Raw genomic sequence first — 25,432 nt, forward strand, 5'->3', positions numbered from 1 at the left:
AACAGAGCTGGGATCAGGAAAGACTTTGCTACCTACCCCGGTGTCATCCTGGGGACGGTTAATTATGGCGTATTTTTGAATGTGCTTGATGCAAATCAAAACATCCTGTTTGCCACTAGGGCCCAAGTGCTGCCACTGATGGGGTGGGTGTCTGTGTGGCCCAATTTTTGGAAAAAAGGGACACTCCGCTTGGAGTAACCCTTGCTTGCTGTGTTTTTAAAAGAAGCCAAGATGAACAGAGCTGGGATCAGGAAAGACTTTGCTACCTACCCCGGTGTCATCCTGGGGACGGATAAGAATGGCGTATTTTTGAATGTGCTTGATGCAAATGTAGCTGTGAAGTGTACAACTGGGGCACAACTGCTGCCACTGAAGGGGTGGGTGTGTGTGGGGCCCAATTTTTGGAAAAAAAGGAGACTCCGCTTGGAGTAACCCTTGCTTACATTGTTTTTAAAAGAAGCCAAGATGAACAGAGCTGGGATCAGGAAAGACTTTGCTACCTACCCCGGTGTCATCCTGGGGACGGTTAATTATGGCGTATTTTTGAATGTGCTTGATGCAAATCAAAACATCCTGTTTGCAACTAGGGCCCAAGTGCTGCCACTGATGGGGTGGGTGTCTGTGTGGCCCAATTTTTGGAAAAATGGGAGACTCCGCTTGGAGTCACCTTGCGGTGTTTTACATGACTTTAGAAGGGCGTGCCATGCCTATATCTGTGTGTCCTCCTCTTTTTCCTTGTCCAGCTGTTTTGTTTTCGCATGAGTATATGTCCTTGTCACTTTCCCATGTGTTTGAGTTGTTTGTCACCTTTTGGACACCTTTGAGGGTGTTTTCTAGGTGTTTTTCTGTGTTTGTGATTGCCTGCCATTGTTTCCTATTGGCTCGAGTTCGGTTCGTCGAACGTTCGACGAGCCGAACTCGAACGGGACCTCCGTTCGGCGAACCGACCTCGAGCCGAACCGGGACCGGTTCGCTCATCTCTATTTATGACATTATTTTCAATTGAGAAACCCTAGTTTGGATGACTTTACTTTAGAAAGCTGGATATACTTTGGACACTTAACATTTAAGTAATGCTGTAAAGGTGATATTTGGTTTTGTAAAAATAGAACTCTTTTATTTTTGGAAGCAATGTCTTAGACAAAAATCTATTGAAGTAACAGATCAGTCGAGATTGTGGAACTTGCTTGGTAGAATGCTGAGCTCCCATATTGGTCACTTGAGACAGCCGCGCATGCACAGCCACCTCTCTTATAACTACAATTCAGGCATCATGGTCCCATGATATAAAGATAGGTGTGGGTTCCAGTCAGGCCCAGACTGACCATAGGGCAATTCTGGCAAATGCCAGATGGGCTGGTGCCTGTAGTGGGCCGCTGTATCTGCAGTCACCGCCGCGCTCCTCAGCAGTGTGTGCATGCCAGGCACACTAGCTGCAGCACGACCAGGAGGCAGCGCACTGTGCTGTGCCGGCCCTGCTGTGTGATAGTATGCCCGGCATGCACACACTGCTGAGGAGCGTGTCGGTGGCGGTGCCAGTGATCGCAGCTTCCTCCTTCCTATTCAAATGTATTTGCGTCTTTCAGACGTAAATACATTTGAACAGTGCGCCGGGACTGGGCCCCACCCCTGACGTGCAGCAACGTGATGAGATCAGCACCTTGCTGATGTCATCACAGTGCTGCAGGCGCCACACTGGATGCATTAGGCAGCAGTAAGAGCTACATGGAGGAGCCGAAGATGAAAGGTTTAATTAATGGGGATGAGTGGGGAGGGGCTGAGGACACATAACTGGGAACATTTGTGAAGGAACACAGCTGTATGACAGTAAGAGGGGGAGTGCTGCATTCCGAGGGAGGGGGGGAGGCAGGAGTGTGTAGTGATGGGGTAGTGTAATTTGTGTGTGTAGGGGTGATGGGGGTTGCATTGTATTATGTTTGGGGAGGGGGTAATGGAGGGTGCATGTATTGTGTGTGGGGGGAGGGGTAATGGGGGGTGCATTGTAGTGTGTGTGTGTGTAAGGAGGGGTAATGGAGGGTGCATTGTATTATGTGTTGGGGGGAGGGGTAATGGAGTGTGCATTGTATTGTGTGTGTTTGTGGGGGGAGCGGTAATGGAGGGTGCATTGTATTGTGTGTGTGGGGAGAAGGGGGGGAGGGGTAATGGAGGGTGCATTGTATTGTGTGTGTTTGTGGGGAGAGGGGTATTGGAAAGTGCATTGTATTGTGTGTGTGGGGAGGGGTTAATGGTGGGTGTATTGTATTTGTGTGTGTGCAGGGGGTGATGGGGGTATTGTATTGTGTGTATGTGTGTGTGGGGAGGGGTAATGGAGGGTGCATTGTATTGTGTGTGTGTGTGTGTGTGTAGAGGGGTAATGGAGTGTATTGTATTTTGTGTGTGTATGTGTGTGGGGGAGGGGTAATGGAGGGTGCATGGTATTGTGTGTGTGTGTGTGGGAAAGGAGGGGTAATGGAGGGTGCATTGTATTGTGTGTGTATGTGTGTATGTGTATGTGCGCGTGTGTAGGGGTAACGCGGGTGCATGGTATTGTGAGTGTGTGGGGGGGAGGGGTAATGGAGGGTGCATTGTATTGTGTGTGTATGTGTGTGTGTGTATGTAGGGGTAAGGGGGTACATTGTATTGTGTGAGGGGGAGGGGTAATGGAGGTTGCATTGTATTGTGTTTGTGGGGTGGATTACAAAATAATAATAATATTAATAATAATAATAAAGGGGCAATATGGGGGGATATTATGGAGAGAGGCAGTGTGGGGGTATATTATAAAGAGAGCAGTGTGGAGGGGACATTATGGAGAGAAGCTGTGTATGGGGACATTATGGAAAGAGGCAGCGTGGGGGTATATTAAGGAGACAGGCAGTGAGGGCGGTATTTTGGATAAGGGCAGTGAGGGGGGATATTTTTTGAAGGAAGCACAGCAATTATTTATTCAGGGGCACAGCATGGGATATATTTATATTTATGGGGCAGTATAATGCTACTTTTATTTTTAAAGGGGCTGTGTGGGGAAGTGCTGCTGAAGAATAAAGGGGGAGGTCTTCAGAGACGAGCAGTGGGCACAAAACCTCATTATGGCATCTGTACTGCGTGGAGACAAAAGGGATGGGATCGACTCAGAAGATGTCACCTATAAAGGTACCTGGATGTAAATGATTATTTGTGATGCTGCCTGCGTCTTATCAGTATTGTGGTTCCTGTATGGTCCGCAGTCTGATAACAACAACTCCCAGCATCTCCTTACGATTGTTAAGGACAAGATGGGAGTTGTAGATTCCGGCATCTTCCGAGCCTTCCCATTGATCTGGAATGTAAAATACAGAACGTTTTCCGAGTGGAAAACACCAGAAGAATGGAGCGGTCACTTCCTTTAATCACTAGGTGGTTTTAGAAACCTGAAGTGGGTAAAAGATGCTCAAAAGCCTGAACCTGTGCACAGCGAGTAGAGGCATATGGTCATTCCTTCCAGTATTTTTCATAGTAGTTTCCATGGTGGGATCTGCCCCCAAAAAATGTCATTGCACATACCCTAAGTGGTATGTGTCCAAAATTATCACCAGTGACAACAGCAGCTTCCCTGATCACTTATCTGTAGAATAGACCATCAATATTAGTTCAGGGGGATCTGATTTTGTATCCCTGCACATCAGCTATATGACCGCAGCATTATGTGGAGAGCAGCATCCTCTTCATTATCTGCGAGACCCAGCTCTGTAGGGAAAATAGCGGCTTCACCAGGTCCTGCTACTAAGAGCAATAAATAGGCCTGAGCTGTAATACTGGATGCAGCCGTGACTACATGTTATATGGTCGTGTTACACAATCTACAAGTGCACAAAGATATTACACATTCAACACGCGAAAAGTGGGCCTGTGTACTCCCAAATGCCAGGGCTGAATTTTAGTCCCAGTCCAGCCCTGGTCCCAGTGGATAGATCCATCTGGCATGTCTTGTAGATATGACATACATTTCTGTTATGTGAAAACCCCTTAAAGCTACAGAATTTGACTACAAATATTGCATCACAAGTCATACTGTAGCTTACAGTTGATGGAGATGACGTGCTGATTCTGTGACAGTCTGTCAAATAGTATTGTAAGGGCCATTTTTTGACTGCTTCAAAAGGCCAAAGGTAGTGTGTTTAGCACCACTCTAGCCAATATAGGCTATGTGCGCACGCTGTATGTTTGTGGTGACCACAGAATTTGATACTCTGGTCACAGAAATGCATCCTGGGGCTCAAATATGCATCCAAAAAATACATATGTTTTTGATGCATTTTTGACAATGCTTTTTTTTATTCAATGGCTGTAAAATAGTGATGGGTGGACCCGGACTGTAAACTCTGACCCTCACGGGTTCAAAGGTAACTATTAGTAATGGCAAGGTCTCATAGATGCCTCCCATTACTAATCTAGGGCTTAATGACAGCTGTGGGCTGCCATTTCACCCTTATTACCCTGATTGCCACCACAAAAGGGCAATCGGGAAGAGCCAGATAAAAAGACGCATGCGGTTCTTCCTATTTTGATACACTGCCAAGATAAGCGCATGGCTGGGGGCTGCGGCCTATAACCATATGCTTTATATGTGCTGGGTAGAGATGATCCACTCCCCTAGCGTTCGAGTTCAGTTCGGTTCGTCGAACGTTCATCCAACGGAGCCTTAGTTCGACGAACCACTCGAACCCCATTGAAAACAATGGGAGGCAAACACAAACACATAAAACACATTATACATGTACACATACAGTTAATAAACATTGCTGTAACACTTACAGCTCCCCACAACGCGTCTTGCACTCTGTCTCCCGACGCTTTTCCTTCCGATAATCACTGCGTCCTCCTGGTAACCAGCACTGATAATAGGACCTATCGTGATGTCAAAATAGCATGTGACCAGTGACGTGTCTATTATCTCATTGGCTACAGACTGGTCACATGGCTAGATGTCATGCTAGGTCCTGTCAGTGCATCTCTCCGGTACACGGTGATCGATCCAGCATCTCCGTGTAGCGGCGAAATGCTCTGGCACATGGTCGGCTTCCCCGTTCCTGCAGGTGGGCGCTCTTTACAGAGTCAACCCACATGCAAGGACTAGATGCCACAGCCGGTGAATTGCAGCACCAGAAATCACGTGATCAGAGCACCGTTGCTATGGTAACCCGCCTGTCAGCGGTGAGGTCACTGCTTACAGCCCGCAGCCTCTGCTCACTCACTGAGTGATTAGACTGCACAGAGAGCAACAGCGTCTTCCTCCCATGCAGTGCTGTCTGATGTAGCAGAGCTGCATGGGTTGAAGGAGAAAGAAGACAGAAGAGCAGGATTGTGGAGGGATGACAGGGAGTAATAAACATGGAGTCTAATGTGTCTGTGTATTTATTTCTATTAAAGTATTTTTTTCTCTGTGTGGTGGTTTTTTTTTAACCCTTTATTGGAGATTCTTAATGGCCGGGTCAAACTTGCCTGACATTAAGAATCTCTGGCTTAATACTAGCTAGTAGAACAAAGCTAGTATTAACTCATTATTACCCTGCAAGTTACCCGGCTTCAGGGCTGCTGGAAGAGTTGGATACAGCGCCAGATGATGGCGCTTCTATGAAAGCCCCATTTTCTGGGGCGGCAGCATACTACAATTCGCAGCAGAGGGGCCCAGAAAGCTCGGGCCAACCTGTGCTGGAATTCCAATCCACAGCTGCCTAGTTGTACCTGGGGCAAAGCCTATGTCGATTTTTTTTTTAATTATTTCATGAAAATGAAATTTCAAAAAAATTACGTGGGCTTCGACATGTTTTGTATGCTAGCCAGGTACAGCAGGCAGCTACGGGCTGCCCCCAACCCCCAGCTGCCTATTTGTATCCGACTGGGAACCAAAAATATAGGGAAGCCCTTTTTTTTAATTATTTCATGAATTTCATGAAATAATTAAAAAAAAAAAATGACGTGGGCATCGCCCAATTTTTGTGTCCAGCCAGGTATAACTAGGCAGCTGGGATTGGAATCCGCAGCTCAGGGTGCCCAAGCTTTCTGGGCACCCATGCTGCAAATTGCAGTTCGCAGCCACCCCAGAAAATGGCGTTTTCATACAAGCGCCATCTTCTGTCGCTGTATCCAACTCTGCCAACTGCCCTGGTGACAGGTGGTTCGCTGGGTAATAATAGGGTTAGAGCTAGCTGTATAATATCAACTGGTCCTAAGCCCGAAATTCATGGTGTCACGCCAATATTAGACGAGGCCACCATGAATTTCTAGTACAGATAAAAAAAACACAACACACAGAAAAATATTTTTATTAGAAATAAAACACAACACAATTAGTGACTCTATTTTTATTGAAATAAAGAACCCTCCTCCACAGTAATCCTGGGTCAAGGGTCCCGCGCCGTCCAATCCGGATCCAATATCATCTGATCGGTTTGCTGGAAGGCAAAGTGATCAGATGATGTGTCAGGTTCAAGGGCCTTAATCACATGACACAGCAGCTGATAAACTTTTATACAATCAGCTGATGCATCAATGCAAAACCCCCCCAAAAACTACACACTTCTGTGCAGACTCCTGTCCGACAGCATCAGCTGATAGTTTAGCCAGCCGGGCGGTAAAAAGCCGGCCTCACCGCTCAACTTATAGTGTCAGCTGATTCCGCCAGGTGACTGCATCAGCTGATCATCGCCAGGTCTGAAAGAGAGAGAGAAAGGAGACAAAGAGGAGAGAAAAGAGAGAGAAAAGAGAGAGAGAAAACAAAGAGAAAAGAGAAGAGAGAGAGGGAGAGAGAGAAGAGAGAGAGAGAGAGGAGAGAAGAGAGAGAGAAGAGAGAAAGGAGAGAAAGAGAGAGAGAGAAAAAGAGAAAAAGAGAGACTGAGAAAAAGAGAGAGAGAAAGAGAGAAAGAAAGACAGAGAGAGAGGGAGAGAGAGAGAGAAGAGAGAGAAAAGAGAGAGAGAGGGGAAAAGAAAAAAGAGAGACTGAACTGAGAAAAAGAGAGAGAAAGAGAGAGAGAAAGAAAGACAAAAAGAGAGAGAGAAAGCGGACAGAGAGAGAGGGAGAGAGAATAAAAAGAGAGAGAAAGAGAGAGATAGAAAGAGAAAAAGAAAGAGAGAGAAAAAAAAAGAGAGAAAGAGAGAGAGAGAGAAAAAGAGAAGAGAGAGAAGAGAGAGAGGGAAAAAGAGAAAAAGAGACTGAGAAAAAGAGATAGAGAAAAAGAGAGAGAAAAAGAGAGAGCGAGAAAGAGAGAAAAAGAGAGAGAGGAGAGAGAGGGAGAGAGAGAGGAAAAATAGAGAGAAAGAGAGAGAAAGAGAGGAGAGAAGAGAGAGAAAAAGAGAGACTGAGAAAAAGAGAGATAGAGAAAAGGAGAGAGAAAGAGAGAAAGAGACAGAGAGAAAGAGACAGAGAGAAAAAGAGAGAAAAAAAGAGTGAGAGAAAGAGAGAGAGAGAAAGAGAGAAAGAGAGAGAGAAGCGAGAGAGGAGAGAGCAATGCAGCCTCATTCTGTGAACTGCTCCGATTTTAGAGGTGTGTCCCGTGGCTCACAGCTGATGTCCGGCTCCTCCCCTCAGTGCAAAATTAAATTAAATTATAATTATAAATAAATAATAATTATAATATAAAATAAAAAATAAATTAAATTTCTTATCGGGACGGCCGGGACTTGAACTTGTGAACTAATGTTTCTTAGATGGGAGCTCTAAACTTTGAGCCACTGTCTCTAATGACAAACATAGGCTGATTTGGTAATCTTGACGTCTACATTGCAGAGTGAAGTCTGGTGACAGCGCAGCTCACTTCAGGTGCTACGTGGAGAGGACACAGATCACTCCCTGTCATCGTCATGTAGCAGAGCTGACAGTGTCGTGTGGATTACTTCGGACCTGGATTGTTGTTTGGGGATTAATAAAAAGGTAAATGAGGTGTTTTTTGTCTTTTATTCCAAATAAAGGATTTTTCGTTGTGTGTGTTTATTTACTTTCACTTACAGTTTAATTATGGAAGGTATCTTGGGGAGACGCCTGTCATGATTAACTCCTTATTACCCCGACTGCCACCGCACCAGAGCAATTCAGGAGGAGCTGGGGAGTGTCCCGGGACTGCTGCATCTAATGGATGTGGCAATTCTGGCCGGCTGCCTGCTGATATTGTTAGGGTGGTGAGCTCCCCATAATGTGGCGCTCTCCATCCTGACAATACCAGCCTCCAGCCGTGTGGCTTTATCCTGGCTGGTATCAAATATGGGGGAAACCGCATATTTTTTTTTTTTATTTTATTATTTATTTATTTTACTGCGCGATATAAACCTACCCGCCGGCGGCTGTGATTGGTTGCAGTGAGACAGTTGTGACTCTTCGTGGGGGCGTATCTGACTGCAACCAATCATGGGCGCCGGTGGGAGGGGAAAGAACGGAATAACCAATTGAATAATGAAGCAGCAGCCATTTTCAAAAGAGGAAATGCCGCTGGAGATTTGTGATAGCTGTGCAGCGAGACGCCCGTGATCGGTGAGTAGGAAAGAGAGAGGGATTGTGCTGGGTACTCAGGACGCATGCAGATACATAAGGTGCGCACATACTTACTGTGAAAAGCCACGCTTTTGGTGCTCGAACCATTCTCGAACGTAACTCGAACTGCCGAACTTTTAGCAAATCGTTCGAGTTCGTCGAATGACTGGAACACCCCCCAAAATCACTCGAACATGAAATTGGGGAACCTCGAACCTCGCTTATCTCTAGTGCTGGGTATCATAATATGGGAGGACCCAATGCCAATTTTTTTTAGTTATGTTAATGTACAATATAGACCTGCCCACCGGCGTCTGTGATTGGAACTGTCTAACACGCTGTCACTCAGCATGTGGGCGCATCTGACTGTAACCAATCACAGATGCTGATGGGCAGGGTAAGCAGTACATATTCAACGAAGGTAAAGAGTGGCCCGGGAAGTGAATGAGCAGCTGCAGGAGCGTATGAAGTGAGTATGAAGCGCTTGATCTTACCCCTTCGCGCCAGATTCTGGTCCCCATAGACTTTATATGGGGACCGGCATCTGGCCAGTTAACAGGGATCAATCCCCCACTGATCCCAAGTTTGCAGGGGATTCATCTGAAAGTCCTCCCATGACTAGAAAGAAATGCAGGGACAATACAAAAAATTAATTGACATCTTTGTGGTCACTAGAAAGATGCAGCTAAAAAAAAGCTGCAACTTGTGCACAACTAAAATTAAATCTCATAGACTTTGCTGGGGAAGGAAATACATGCAGTTTTGTGACCAAAACTGTACCTGAAAAACACGACAAAAAGCGTAGCGTGCACATGAGGCCATACAGCATTGTGCAAAGTGGTCTAAGACCAATTTGAGGCTGACAATCTAATCCAGGAATCCCTTGACACTAGTAATGCAAATAATAGGTTTGTTCCATTGTGAGAAAAAGTATATAATGATGGCAGGTGAATATTACACTCACCTAGTAGAATTGTGCATAAATAGGTACAACTCTGTGAATAGACACTTAATATCCTCCTAACTGTTTCTCCTCCTGCTGAACAAAAGGCAAGGGCTCTTAGGCCTCCGACACACTTCCGCATAATAAACGTACGTGTCTCAAGTTCCGTTTTTCGGGTCCACGTTCCGTTTTTTATGGGCGTTTCTCCGGTATGTGTGACATCCGTGTGATGGCGTATGCTTGCCGTGTGTGCATGTGGAATGTCCATGTATGCGTACGTGTAATGTCCGTGTGGTGTCCGTATGTGTTGATCTGTGTGTGTTGTAAAATGTCGTTGCTACATATGTGGCACCCCTGACCTGGTCAGGCACCACTGAGTACTGCACCCATGCTGGGGACAGTACAATACAGGTAATCCAGAAGGCTGACCGAGGTGTGACTACACAGGCGCATAGTGATCAGGTCTCACACATGTACCTATGAGAGGACCCCTGGGGAGCCCAGGAGGGGGAAAAGCCTTCACCTTCACTGGCATAGTGGAGGGGGCCAAAAGCCTCCATCTCCTCTCAAGGGGTGTGGTAAGAGAGCCTGGTTGCTAGGTGGCGTAGGCAAGAACAGGAGAGGAGGAGCAGTGAGCCGGTTCAGAGCAGAGTCCAGGGAGCTCCGAGAGGAGCTGACCCCTACCCCTGGGGCTGTTGCAGTCTGACAGCGCCCGCGCAGTGGCTACCGACGGGGGAGAACGGTCACCTAGGAGTGCTACCCGAAACCCGTCTCCAGCTAAAGAGAGAGCACAGAGTGGGAAGTAAGGAGACTGCTAGGGAGTACCAGGCCCAAACGGGCGGCAGATCCCGGAGCGGGGATAGATCCACCTTTCCTTGCTAAACCTGCCGGTGTGGGGCCCTCAAAGCCCACACCACAACACCCAAAAGCCGCAGCCACGTAGCCACAGTTAGGGCCCATAGTTCACAGGAGGCAAGCAGCTGGAGTGATCTGGTCCAGGCAACAAGCAAACGGCAAACGAAGGGGAGAGAGGCTTCAGCAACTTCCCTGGGTGACCCCCATAGGGACTAAAAGTCGGGGTTACCCCAAACCACCAAGGGCTAAGGAAGGCGAGTTGGTAGTCACCATCAGAAGTCAGCCTGAAGGATACCTGGTTCCAGCCTGGTTCATCCCAGCTACGCCCGGGTTACTCACCCTGCCATCAACTGTGAGTAAAACCCCTGAAAGACATCCTGCTTGTGTGGAGTTATTCTGCGCCTTGTGGTTCTACACACCTACACAGGGCCCTGGGGCTTGCCTCACTCTCAGGAGGCTATCCCAACTGACTGCACACACCATCAGCCCCAGGCGACCCTCAACCTGCAGTGGCGGTCACCACTGACCGCAATTCTGAGAGTGGCGTCACGACAAATAGAAGATTTCCTACCCGTGACAGGATCCAGCAGAGTGGAGTCCCTGAAGGTAATGCACCGACACAGCGTTCTCGGGGCTTCACATCTGGCGTCACGAACAGGATAAGGACTAGACCTGTTCAGACAGGTGACCATGTGCCTGGGCGGTCCGCTTGAAAAATTGGAAGCGCCGCCATATTGCCACCATGAAAAGCGCGCTGAAAAACAACAGCAGCCCGCGCTGGGAGAAGTTACCGCCCACGAAGAGGTGTGGCTACCCAGAGATCCCCTGCAGAGTTCTGACCTCGCTTGTGAAGAGAGCGGAAGCGTCCAGAGACGGCGGAACGGAAAAGAAGCCAGCAGCTTGTTGTTAGAGAAAATGGCGTCTGAATGCAGAGACCCAGAGCCAGGCTCCGCTGCCTGGTGGTGTCGGGAGCTCGCCGAGTTCTGCGATCAACTGGAGGCCAGGGTCGGAAGGCTGATCAGAGAGGGACGTGCGGAGTTCCTGGGAATGACCGCGGCGGTTCAGGCCTACGAAGAGAGAGGCGCGCGCCGAGTGCCAGACCGGGCGGTGACGACTCAGACCCCGATGCTGCCACCGATGGGTGAGTCCAGTGATGCCCCTGCCAGCGCGAGTGCCCCGACCCCTGCTGCCACGTCCGCGGTCCCTGAAGAGGCGTCCGGCGCGGCGACGCTGAAGCAGGCCGCAGCCACGCCAGGTGCAGCCCGCCAAGCTCAGGCCGCCGCAGCGATGCCCTGCTCGGCCCACCAAGACCCGGTCCCTGCAGCGACGCCCAGTCCGGCCCGCAGAGAACCGGCTGCCACCGCGACCCTCATCCGCGCCGCAGGTGTGACGCTGACCCAGGCCGCCGCCATGCTAGGCCCGGCCCGCCGAGACCCTACCGCAGCCGCAGCGCTCGTCCGCGCCGCAAGTGAGGTGCTGAACCAGGCCGCAGCCCCGTCAGGTGCGGCCCGCCAAGCCCAGATCGCTGCAGCGACGCCCAGCCCAGCCTGCAAAGACCCCATCGCAGCTGCGACGCCGATCCAAGCTGCGCCAGAAACGCCCATCCAGGCCGCCGCCATGCCAGGCGCGGCCCGCCAAGACCAGGCCGCCGCCATATCGGGCGCGGCCCGCCAAGAAAAGACAGACGTACCATTGTTTACCCCGGCCTGCAAGGCCAGAGCAGACACCGCTCCCCAGTCTAAGGAAGTCCCTGCTAGGAAGTCCCTGGTAGGTGAGGACCCCGCATACTGGCAGCTGAAGGCTGACCTGGAGGCCAAGTTCCCACAGGAGATGGTGGACCGGTACATGCTCCCTCCGCATACCCCCAAGACGACTCCTGCAGCAACCATGCCGAAGAGATCCCCGCCTGGGCCGGCTGAGGAGCACCCATCCCCAGCACTGCCACCACCGGAGTGCTCAGAAGAACTAAGGGGGAGGGGAGGCCAGGAAGCTGAGGAGCTGACTCCGGAGCCATCAGCAGTGGATTCATACCCCGAGCCAGAGATGTTGCCATACTCCCGCTGGGACGAGGAAGACCTAACACCGTCTGCTGAAGAAGATCTGCCCAAAAGCCTCACCTGGGAGCTTGTAAGCTGTACCTCGCAGAATCCAGCCCGCAAGACACGGCGCCGTAACAGAACCCAGTCTTTCCCTGCACCGCAGTCCCCAGAGCAGAGAGATGACATAACGGCCAGAGACCTAGAGGAGAAACGGTTCCTGAGAAGAGCCAAAGCCCAGGTCAGAGGACCCCTTTGTCGAGGAGTAGTAGAAGATTTCAGCCTAAAATCAGGATACGGCTTCATCGTAGCACCTGGTATGAAAGAAGGCATTTTTGTCAACAGAAGAGACGTTAGAGCTCATTTGCCCAGAGGACATCCTGGAAGAAACCTAAGGATGGGAGACACAGTGCAGTTTACCATGCATCAAGGCGAAAGAGGCTGGTATGCGCTAGATGTAACACCATGTCCTAAAGAAAAAGAAACAGACACGGAAGAAGAAAGAGATCAAGAAAGCAGCAGGTGCCGCAGCCCTACAGGCCCAAGCCCTGGTAAGGAGGAATCTGCATAAAGAAAGAAGAGAAGTTACTGTTTGACCAGTTTGAAAAGTTTGCAACGTTTTCAAGTTTAAGCAATGTGCCCACATAAACTAATGTGAGAAATGAACCTTAAGGCTATGAACTGGCTATAGCCACAAACTCTCGCAGTGTAAATAGTTACACCAGAGGGCACCACCACCACCAGAGTCAGCCTGTTTAGGGGCTTGGCTCGTCTGTGACCAGGGAGCACGTCCGTATATAGGGCCTTGGCTTACCTGCAACCAGAGAGCATGCCTGTTTATGGGGCCTGGCTCTCCACCACAAAGAGGGTACCTGGTCAGCACCAACTGTGAAGGCCGCCTCTGGATCCTGCCAGAAGTGGCTGAAGGCGCGGCTTCACCAGGCCAGGTATACCCTGAAGACCACCAGACCATGAAAGCCGCCTCTACATCCTGCCAGAAGTGGCTGAAGGCGCGGCCAACGTGAGAGGGTTTTGGGTGGGTTAACGGACTTGTGGGTGGAGGGTGGTGATGTATGGTACCTGGTGGTTTTAAATGTTTTACCATGTTTTTACTGTTTTATGCATTTTAAAATGTTGTCTTGCAGCCCGAGGACGTGCTGGTGATAACTAAGGGGGAATGTGGCGCCCCTGACCTGGTCAGGCACCACTGAGTACTGCACCCATGCTGGGGACAGTACAATACAGGTAATCCAGAAGGCTGACCGAGGTGTGACTACACAGGCGCATAGTGATCAGGTCTCACACATGTACCTATGAGAGGACCCCTGGGGAGCCCAGGAGGGGGAAAAGCCTTCACCTTCACTGGCATAGTGGAGGGGGCCAAAAGCCTCCATCTCCTCTCAAGGGGTGTGGTAAGAGAGCCTGGTTGCTAGGTGGCGTAGGCAAGAACAGGAGAGGAGGAGCAGTGAGCCGGTTCAGAGCAGAGTCCAGGGAGCTCCGAGAGGAGCTGACCCCTACCCCTGGGGCTGTTGCAGTCTGACAGCGCCCGCGCAGTGGCTACCGACGGGGGAGAACGGTCACCTAGGAGTGCTACCCGAAACCCGTCTCCAGCTAAAGAGAGAGCACAGAGTGGGAAGTAAGGAGACTGCTAGGGAGTACCAGGCCCAAACGGGCGGCAGATCCCGGAGCGGGGATAGATCCACCTTTCCTTGCTAAACCTGCCGGTGTGGGGCCCTCAAAGCCTACACCACAACACCCAAAAGCCGCAGCCACGTAGCCACAGTTAGGGCCCATAGTTCACAGGAGGCAAGCAGCTGGAGTGATCTGGTCCAGGCAACAAGCAAACGGCAAACGAAGGGGAGAGAGGCTTCAGCAACTTCCCTGGGTGACCCCCATAGGGACTAAAAGTCGGGGTTACCCCAAACCACCAAGGGCTAAGGAAGGCGAGTTGGTAGTCACCATCAGAAGTCAGCCTGAAGGATACCTGGTTCCAGCCTGGTTCATCCCAGCTACGCCCGGGTTACTCACCCTGCCATCAACTGTGAGTAAAACCCCTGAAAGACATCCTGCTTGTGTGGAGTTATTCTGCGCCTTGTGGTTCTACACACCTACACAGGGCCCTGGGGCTTGCCTCACTCTCAGGAGGCTATCCCAACTGACTGCACACACCATCAGCCCCAGGCGACCCTCAACCTGCAGTGGCGGTCACCACTGACCGCAATTCTGAGAGTGGCGTCACGACAAATAGAAGATTTCCTACCCGTGACAGGATCCAGCAGAGTGGAGTCCCTGAAGGTAATGCACCGACACAGCGTTCTCGGGGCTTCACACATACCCGCTGACAGCCGACACAGACAGAGACGAGCGATGAGAATGAACTCGAGTGAACCTCACCCGACTTCATTGTCATACCACGGTTCTGTCTGTGTGTGGCGTCCTGATTAGTGGACACCTGTGATGGACTCACCGGTGACCGCTAATCCCCTGAGTAACTGAAGTTATTGGCGATATTATTGCTGCCGTCACTCAGGTTACCCGCGGCTAGCTGGAGTCACCCACCCGACACCGCAACTCACCTGTGACTTCATCGCTGATCGCGCAGCTCACTTCAGTCACTTGGGCGACTTGCTGTCATAGTTGAAGGATCCAGTGGTGGCCGCGAGTAACCTGAGTGATGTCATCAGTGATCGCGTGGCTCACTTCAGTTGCTGCTTGGAGGTGATAGAGAGCGGTCATTGTGTGTGGCCACTCCTGTCACCTTCATGTAGCAGAGCTGAGAGCATCGTGGGACATCCATGGATTACGGCAGACCTGGATGGGTTTTTTGGGTTTATTAAATTGGTGAACGAGGGTGTTTGTCTGTTTTAATTATTCTAAATAAAGGATTTTTTGAATGCGTGTGTTTATTTACTTTAATAACAGGTTAATCATGGAAGTTATCTTGGGGAGATGGCTGCCATGATTAACCTAGGACTTAGTGGCAGCTATGGGCTGCTGCCATTAACTCCTTATTACCCCAATTGCCACCACACCAGGGCAATTTGGGAAGTGTCGGGTAGAGTCCCGGAAATGTCGCATCTAAAGGATGCAGCTTTTCCGGGCGGCTGCTGGCTGATATTGTTAGGGTGGTGGGTTCCCCATAACGTGGGGCTCACCATCCTGAGAATACCAGCCTTCAGCCGTGTGACTTTACCATGGCTGGTATCAAAAGTGGGGGGGAACGTACACCGTTTTTTTAAACTATTTATTTATTTATTTTACTGCACAATATAGACACACCCACCGGCTGCTGTGATTGCTTGCAGTGAGACAGCTGTCACTCAGCGTGGGGACATGTCTAACTGCAACTAATCATAGGCGCCAGTGGGCGGGGGAAGCAGGGAATAGTAGATTGAATAATGAGTGGCCGGCATCTTCAAAATAGTTAAAGCCGCCATAGGTTTTGCACAGCTGTTCATCGCCACGCTGGTGATCGGGGATCGGTAAGTATGAGACAGGGGGAGATACAGACCGACCGACAAAGGGATATTGACTAACCACATAAAAAAAGGGATAATGACTGACAACCACATATAAAATAGATTGACCGACATCACTCAATAAAAAACGCACATGGACGGTACGTGTAGCACACGGACATGCTACGTGTGCCGTCCGTGCAGGCACGGACCCATTGACTTTAGCGGGTCCGTGCCTGCGTGATGCCGGCTAAAAACGGACATGTCAAGCGTGTTGGAAAACGTACACACATACAAACGACACGGACACACGTTCTATGTGGTTTTACGTGTGTGTGCCTGCTACCATAGGGTGGCATTGGTGTACGTATGTCCGTGCCGCCGGTACGTGCAAAAACATACCAAACACGTACTGGCGGCACGGATGTGTGTCGGAGGCAAACTAGTATTCAAATATCCAGAAAAAGAACAAGATTGGTAGTGGGCATTGTTATAGCACACAATATTGATGCTTCAAGAGTGAAAAAAATACATGTGTTTGTAGTTAATTCTGTACAATGCATTTCTCAGTCGGTCTGCTCGAACCTGGTGAAGAAGTCAGGCCAACTTTGAACAACACGGTAGAGAAGAAAAAAAAGGCACATTCTTTTTTCCAACCCTCACAGCTTCAGAGTTTTATGCTTTTTCCCACACCGTTCACTAAAAACCACCTGATTTTTTTCTGGATATGTGAAAATCCACACTGTTAATGACATTATTTAGGTAGATGCCGTTTGGGAGTCATTACATAGGACGACAACTTTACCTGGTCCTCTTCTGTGAACTTGTATGTCCTTCAGCTTTCTGGTTGGACTGTTATTTCTCCAGAACAATACCATTTCATTGTCTTGTTGATAAGCTTGTGAAAGTCACTTAACTCTACAGAAAGACCAATTTAGTAGTGGACTGAGGGTACCTTCACACTTAGCGATGCAGCAGCGATCCGACCAGCGATCTGACCTGGTCAGGATCGCTGCTGCATCGCTACATGGTCGCTGGTGAGCTGTCAAACAGGCAGATCTCACCAGCGACCAGTGAACAGCCCCCAGCCAGCAGCGACGTGCAAGCGACGCTGCGCTTGCACGGAGCCGCCGTCTGGAAGCTGCGGAGACTGGTAACTAAGGTAAACATCGGGTATGGTTACCCGATGTTTACATTAGTTACCAGTGTGAGCAGGGAGCAGGGAGCCGCGCACACTAAGCGCTGGCTCCTTGCTCTCCTAGCTACAGTACACATCGGGTTAATTAACCCGATGTGTAATGCAGCTACATGTGCAGAGAGCAGGGAGCCGCGCACACTTAGCGCTGGCTCCTTGCTCTCCTAGCTGCTGTACACATCGGGTTAATTAACCCGATGTGTACAGCAGCTACATGTGCAGAGAGCCGGAGCCGGCAGCACAGGCAGCGTGAGAGCTGCGGAGGCTGGTAACTAAGGTAAATATCGGGTAACCACCTTGGTTACCCGATGTTTATCTTGGTTACAAGCTTACCTCAGCTGTCAGACGCCGGCTCCTGCTCCCTGCTCGCTTCATTTGTCGCTCTCTCGCTGTCACACACAGCGATCTGTGTGTCACAGCAGGAGAGCGGCTTTGAAGAAAACGAACCAGGGCTGTGTGTAACGAGCAGCGATCTCGCAGCAGGGGCCAGATCGCTGCTCAGTGTCACACACAGCGAGATCGCTAATGATGTCACTGCTGCGTCACAAAAAGCGTGACTCAGCAGCGATCTCGGCAGCGAGCTCGCTGTGTGTGAAGCACCCCTTAGGGGTGCTTCACACACAGCGAGCTCGCTGCCGAGATCGCTGCTGAGTCACGCTTTTGGTGACGCAGCAGTGACCTCATTAGCGATCTCGCTGTGTGTGACACTGAGCAGCGATCTGGCCCCTGCTGCGAGATCGCTGCTCGTTACACACAGCCCTGGTTCGTTTTCTTCAAAGCCGCTCTCCTGCTGTGACACACAGATCGCTGTGTGTGACAGCAAGAGAGCGACAAATGAAGCGAGCAGGGAGCAGGAGCCGGCATCTGACAGCTGAGGTAAGCTGTATCCAAGATAAACATCGGGTAACCAAGGTGGTTACCCGATATTTACCTTAGTTACCAGCAGCTCTCACGCTGCCTGTGCTGCCGGCTCCGGCTCTCTGCACATGTAGCTGCTGTACACATCGGGTTAATTAACCCGATGTGTACAGCAGCTAGGAGAGCAAGGAGCCAGCGCTCAGTGTGCGCGGCTCCCTGCTCTCTGCACATGTAGCTGCATTACACATCGGGTTAATTAACCCGATGTGTACTGTAGCTAGGAGAGCAAGGAGCCAGCGCTTAGTGTGCGCGGCTCCCTGCTCCCTGCTCACACTGGTAACTAATGTAAACATCGGGTAACCATACCCGATGTTTACCTTAGTTACCAGTCTCCGCAGCTTCCAGACGGCGGCTCCGTGCAAGCGCAACGTCGCTTGCACGTCGCTGCTGGCTGGGGGCTGGTCACTGGTCGCTGGTGAGATCTGCCTGTTTGACAGCTCACCAGCGACCATGTAGCGATGCAGCAGCGATCCTGACCAGGTCAGATCGCTGGTCGGATCGCTGCTGCATCGCTAAAGTGTGAAGGTACCCTTAGGTTCTTACATAACTAAATGCTTCATTTTGGAGATGAGTACAGACTGACCCACTAGTTAGAAGGAATGTCCTCATGTCTTTGGTCATGCAGTTTTCCTATTAGTTACAGACTTTCTTTACTGTATGCTTTATAATAATGGAAGGTTTAATTTTACCCAAGGGCTTAGCCTCAAATAAGACTGAGTTCTATGTAAATGTAAGCCTTCTGTGAGTGCTTTCTGATTTCCTCTGCACCGCTTATGTTTTGGTGCACAGAATTTTGTTTTCCTTTTAATAAATATTGAATAAAGCAGCATGTGGGATTATTAATAGCCTCCCTGCTCATCTCTTACAGCGTGTTCATGTTTGCAATAAGCAAAAAAATATTTGTACTGCCGTTACCATGGCAACAACCATTGCACATCTGTCTTCGCAATTCAGACAGTTGTTAGATATTTCTTGTGCCAAATGAAACGTCACATATTCACTGTTTTTCCTTTTCTGGGAATAGTAAGTGAAATATAGGAGTTTGGTAACATCAAGGACTGATCATGTTCAATTGTGTTAGACCATTCTGTTCTCTGGTCTTCTGCTTCTGGAAAGCAAAGTTCTCTAATCTTCATCTCAGTTTTAGAAATTCAAAGAAAGCAAAGAAGGTAAGTGTGATGCCCTGACCGGGCCAGGTAGTCACAGATAGGCCCCTGCACTACACCTTTCCCTCACAGGTGACATCAGCCAACCTTCAAAACCTAGTCACCCCCCCTCAGGGCTAGATGGACACACCAGGAGGCGGAACCAGGCGGTTCGAAGACGCTCACCCAGGAGTCTGGATAGCCCGGGGCGGGAAAGTAAACAGATCTGTTTAGAGTTCGCGTTGGAGAGGAGTGTGGGCTGGAGCTGTGTACAGCTCCAGCAGAGGCGAATACCCCAAATTGAGCGGCGCCAGGGTAGGAGCCCTGGTGCTATTGGCTAGGAGGCAGACGGTGGTCTCCGTCTGCAGGAGCCGGGAAGATGGTTCTATGGAACTGAGGTGGACCGGGACAGGGTAGTGGCCTGCCAGTACCGACCCGGGGAACTGACTCAGAAACTGGAGCACACAGGCGGGTACTCGGACCCTAAAGCCGGGACCTGAAGTGACTGGAACCGGTTAATTTACCGATTGAGGCCAGAACTAGAGGTCCTGTCCCACCCAAAGTCCCTGTTAGAAGACAACAGCCCACCGAGGGGGATAAAAGGCCACCGCCAGGGCTCAGAGATCCCACGGGCCAGCATCTGCGGGCAAGGACTCCTTAGGCCACATCCAGCCAGGAGCAGACTCCTGAAGTTGCAAGCACAGGCAGTCCACCATTACACAAAAGTGCAAGAGAAATACAGAGACCACCAGCCGGGTGGGGGACCAGAACGCAGGCGGCTGCGGGACCGACCACCATCACCTTGGTTTACCAGAGACTCGTGTGTTTCCTTCAATAGTGAGTACACCAGCACCCTGCGGTCACCCATCTCCCTGCACCAAACCCCCAACGGGTCCCGGGGTCACCATCCCTGCCCATGGAGGGGTTAACAACTTGCTGCATAACATCTCCCCCGGGTGCCCCGTCACTGCAGCGGTGGTGTCCAACCTCATCACATAATGTGGGTGGCATCACGAACTTAATACAGCTCAGCCCATACATATACGTCCTACATCCACCACTACAAACCCTCTTTTTGATCGAAGTGACCGCGAGACCCCCGAGTTCGGAGACCCTCAAGCCACCCACAGAAGGTCCGGATCCGAGCATCTCGGCTGCTGCGAGCGGGGCAGCACACCTTTATTTCTGGCGTCACGAACAGGATAGATACCCATCCACTTACCTTGTGGAAGTGCGCCTTGTGTTGAAGTCAGCGGTGATCCGTTGCAGAAATTTCAGAAACCGCCATCTTTTCGCCATTTTTGGGTGCGGAGATTCCCGCCCAGAGTCTTCTTCCCCGAGAAAAGGGGGCGAAAGCCGAAGCCCCACCCCCTGGGAACACGGCCGGAAAGCAAGGCCGGAAGTCGAAAACGAAACTTACCGGCCTAAAAGAAGAGTGCCAGCAAAAGACCAAGGGGGAGAAGTGGGAAGATGTCCGCACCTAACCTTTGATGCGGAGGAGCGGAGCTCGAATCGGCTACCTGCAGGGACTACTGCCTGGCTGGAGCAGGAGCTATCCAGATTCTGCATCCGGGTGAGCGCCCAAACGCTGCAGCAGTTGCTCGACTGGAAGGCGGAAGTCCGCAGGATGGTTGCCGTGGTATGGGCCCATGAACAGCAGGCCACCTCAGCCGTGTCACGCCAGGATAAAGCTACACAGACCCCCGTGCCGTCCCTGATTAGCTGGGAGATGGGGCCTGCTATGCATGCTACGAGTGAACTGCGTGTAGCGCAGCTCCTGGAAGAAGCGGTGCCGTCCACGATTCCACCACCATTCCCGTTGGAGGTCCAGAGTCCCGGGATGTACTGCACTTGGATGGGGAGCCCGGTGTCCAGGCTGAAAACGGAGCTGTGCGGTCCTATGCAGTGGTAGCAGCACCCGTAAGTTACGCACAAGTTTAAAAGTTTACAGTTGAAAAGTTTAAGCGAAGAACCCGCTCCTGTTATACTGACTGCCTGACCTTTGTTGAACGTCTCCAAGTTCCCCGGGAGATGCCACCCAGCACATGGGGTGGAAGGAAAGGAGAATCTTGTCCGACTTGTTGAACGCCACTGCGGTCGGAGTCCCAGAGGGCGCCATCATGGGTCGGAGCCCCTGGTGGAGGACGACAAGAAGTTGAGTTGAGGACAGTTCCGTTTACAGAGTCCGGTTTGGAGGAGCAATCGTACCCGCACTGCAGGCAGTGGAATACGGGGTTTTTATGAACAGTGTAACCCATGAGTGATGGTGGCATTGGGGACCCGTGCTGCCCTGTAAGTGGACTGAGGGACAGTTGCCAGAGGAAGCTGTACCGGCAGTAAAGTTAAATGTTTTATATCCAGACCACCCTTTTCATCATGCCGCAGTCTCTGAAGAGGCTGGTTGGAGGAAGGGCCTGCGGCAGAGTAGGCCGAGGTCCCATCACCACAGAAACCGGTGACTACCCTCCAGGTCAGGGGTTCCCTGGACGTGGGGCCTCTGAGAGAGACTGCCGGGTAAGGAACTTATTACCCGGCCCGTGTGGGCACCACCCGGACCCGAACCCGTTTTCTGGACTGGGGAAAAGGGGTGCGCACCAGTGCTTAGCGGTGGCACCAGGGCTAGATTTGTTTGGGTGGGTTAAGGTGAAAAGGACATGGTCCCGTCCCGGTTAATAGAAATGTTTATGCTACGTTAAAGCAAAATGACTCCCGTTAAGGGAAGAAACCAAAGTATTCATGAATGTAAATATGTTATTATACTTATCTGTTTTAAAATCTTCTATCTTTTTCAGTTAAACAAAATAAACCGGCGGTGGTCGGACAGCCCACGGACGGTCTGTGTTTAACCAAGGGGGAGTGTGACTCCCTGACCGGGCCAGGTAGTCCCAGATAGGCCTCTGCACTACACCTGTCCCTCACAGGTGACATCAGCCAACCTTCAAAACTTAGTCACCCCCCCTCATGGCTAGATGGGGGGCGGAACCAGGTGGCGGAACCAGGTGGTTGGAAGACGCCCACCAAGGAGTCTGGATAGCCCAGGGCGGGAAAGTAAACAGATCTGTTTAGAGTTCAAATTGGAGAGGAGTGTAGACTGGAGCTGTGTGCAGCTCCAGCAGAGACGAATACCCCAAAGTGAGAGGCACCAGGGTAGGAGGCAGATGGCGGTCTCCGTCTGCAAGAGTCGGGAAGACGGCTCGGTGGAACCGAGGTGGACTGGGACAGGGTAGTGGCCCGCCGATACCGACCCGGGGAACCGACTCGAAACCGGAGCACACAGGGGGGTACTCGGAACCTGAAGCCGGGACCAGAAGCAACTGGAACCGGTTAATTTACCAATTGAGGCCAGGACTAGAGGTCCTGTCCCACCCAAAGTCCCTATTAGAAGACAACAGCCCACCAAGGGGGATAAAAGGCCACCGCCAGGGCTCAGAAATCCCACGGGCCAGCGTCTGCGGGCAAGGGCTCCTTAGGCCACATCCAGCCGGGAGCGGACTCCTGAAGTTGCAAGCAGAGGCAGTCCACCATTACACAAAAGTGCAGGAGAAATACAGAGACCACCAGCCGGATGGGTGACCAGAACGCAGCCGGCTGCGGGCACCGACCACCATCACCTTGGTTTACCAGAGACTCGTGTGCTTCCTTCAATAGTGAGTACACCAGCACCCTGCGGTCACCCGTCTCCCTGCACCAAACCCCCAACGGGTCCCGGGGCCACCATCCCTGTCCACGGAGGGGTTAACAACTTGCCGCATAACATCTCCCCCGTGTGCCCCGTCAGTGCAGCGGTGGTGTCCAACCTCACCACATACCGTGGGTGGCGTCATGAACTTAATACGGCTCAGCCCGTACATATACGTCCTACATCCACCGCTACAAACCCACTTTTTGATCGAAGTGACCACGAGATCCCCGGGTCCGGAGATCCTCAAGCCACCTACAGAAGGTCCGGATCGGAGCAGCTCGGCTGCTGCGAGCGGGGCGGCACATAAGGCAAATAAAAGCTTTTCCAATAGACAAATACAAGTGGGTGCAAATCACAGAAAATGTACATAAAAACAATCGTCTGGGATCATTCACTCAGCAAATTGTTAACTGTAACTTCCACACCTTCACCTTAGCTCCGATACACAGACTGACGAGCAAAAGGGTAAAAATGATTTGAACTTTTAACTTTCAGTTTGTGTATCTCAGTATAGCTTTAACAGTGAAACTATCATCACTTTATGGACAATCATATTGGCTATCTCGCTATCTCATATATGAATTTCACTTGCACCTTGTTAGCATATGATTAATTATGCAGATTCTTGTTATGTTTCTGCATTGCTACTGTTTTGCTCTTCATGGTGAAAAAATTTGTACCAAAAGCCCATCAAATAAGGGGGGAAAATGCATAAAAAATGCAGCAAACACACCATAATGAGAGAGATTGTTATCATGTTACGTGGTGCCGTCACCTAGAGAAAACAAGCAGCAAAAAGCAGTAGACAAAATGCAGCACTTGCGCTACGTGTGATGATGGCCTCAGCATTATGTTTTTATTACATTCAGGCTGATTCTCTACATACCTTTAGTGGTCAGCTCGGATGTTTAGGTTTTGAAATCCAAGAAGGTAAAGTTTATAAAATCACCAGCTTCTTGAGTGACAGCAGCTGAGGATCAGATAATAGCTGGGGGTGGTATGCATAGATATCCTCGCCCCCTGTTAGAATTAGTATAAGTATGATACAATCCACCTAGCAGGACCTGTGGGGAGATCATACCCAGGTTTGAATTTGCGTGAAACTGGACTACCTTGACTCAAGTACTGAGTATAATGGAAAGCAATGGGAAATGCAAGCATGTTTCCAGAAGACCTCACAGGAGTGCTGGGGAGGCAGCAAAATTGCTGAAATGATTGGAAACACAGCTCAAATGAAATGGGAAAAGCATGAGGAAGATGCCTGGATGTATCTCTGACTCCCAGATCACTGTTGGGAACAATGTTGTCAGAGTATACTCCACTTTTACAAACTGTCAATAAAACATACAAAGCTGAAGATAAAATGGATTTTACAGAAAAAAACTGTTAGGAAACATTCTTTCCTGCATATTCACTTGTATATAAGGCAAAATTAAATAGAGAAGAAAAAAAAAGCCTCCTCAACCCCTTCATAGCTGGGCCATCACTATATTGCCCTATCAACTATGACTACAGCAGGTGACATAGTAGAGGGGGAAATAAAACTAATCCCCTAGGTAGTCACCGGTAAATGTAATTTTTTACTACCTTAATTGGGCATGTGGTATGCGTAACATGATCAGACAAATCCTGTTTAATTTATGGAGGGGCTCTGAAACTGACAAAACCTATGCAAGAACTGCCAAAAATTAAAAGTAAGAGGCACTCCGATACACCCTGTATTAAACATAAAGGAGGGCCTCATACACATTCTGTAAAAATTGCTAGGTAGTGGGACTCCTAAAGCTTATGCATTAAGTTCAAAAGCTGTCAAAACTGCGGGATGCCAACAATTTCACTGTCCCAGTCGCCCTGCGATGAGGGCTTTGTTTCCGGTCCATGTTGCTGTCTCCCAGGGCTGCACATGCCATGCAGGCCTCCTGGGAATGCCACGCACAAACATGCCCCTTTTCTTAACTGCTAGTACCCAGTTAACTGGAAGTGCCTCTAAGCTTGGCTGAGAGACATCAGATATTTAAGGCACCTTCCTTTTAAGGGAGGTACTTTGGCAATGAGCTCTATACGGTGCTATTTCTCAGGTCCTTTGTGTTGCGCTGTTATTGTACTGTGTGGTGTTGATCATTCATACCTGTGTTTCAGTGCATTACAAGTCCATTGCTACTGCAACTATCTGGCAGCTTCCCCTATATCCATGCCAGCCGCTTTCTATGCTACCACTGCCACTGCTGCATGTATCTTCGCTGGCAGCCTACTATGAAATCCACTGCTGCTGCTGCAAGTATCGACGTCAGCCACTGCTACTGCATCCATCCATCCTTCTCAGCCAAATCCATGACTCCGGCGGCTATTCTATATATTATTATCATCAGAAACTGTCAGTGTTCGTATCCCTAGGCCAAGCTGTCGCAGCATCAGTCTTCCTGAGTGGCATCCGATCTTACACCTTCAGCAAAACACCCTTACCATTATAGGCTCTTGTAAAAGCCAGATGTGGTTCTGTTGTGAAGCGCCTTTGGGTTTTCTGTGCACTGTGGCCCAGTGGGTCCGCTAATCCCTTGCTCACCCTGCTAGCATTACAATATGTAAGAGAATTGTACAGGTAGGCTTTATGCAGATCCTCAAAAAAATATGAAGGAGGGCATCATACACACTCTAGAAAAATTAAGAGCGAGGGTCACTTGATGACCCTTTAAAAAT

The sequence above is a fragment of the Anomaloglossus baeobatrachus genome, chromosome 2 (genome assembly GCF_048569485.1).
Source record: "Anomaloglossus baeobatrachus isolate aAnoBae1 chromosome 2, aAnoBae1.hap1, whole genome shotgun sequence".
Classification (NCBI taxonomy): Eukaryota; Metazoa; Chordata; class Amphibia; order Anura; family Aromobatidae; genus Anomaloglossus; species Anomaloglossus baeobatrachus.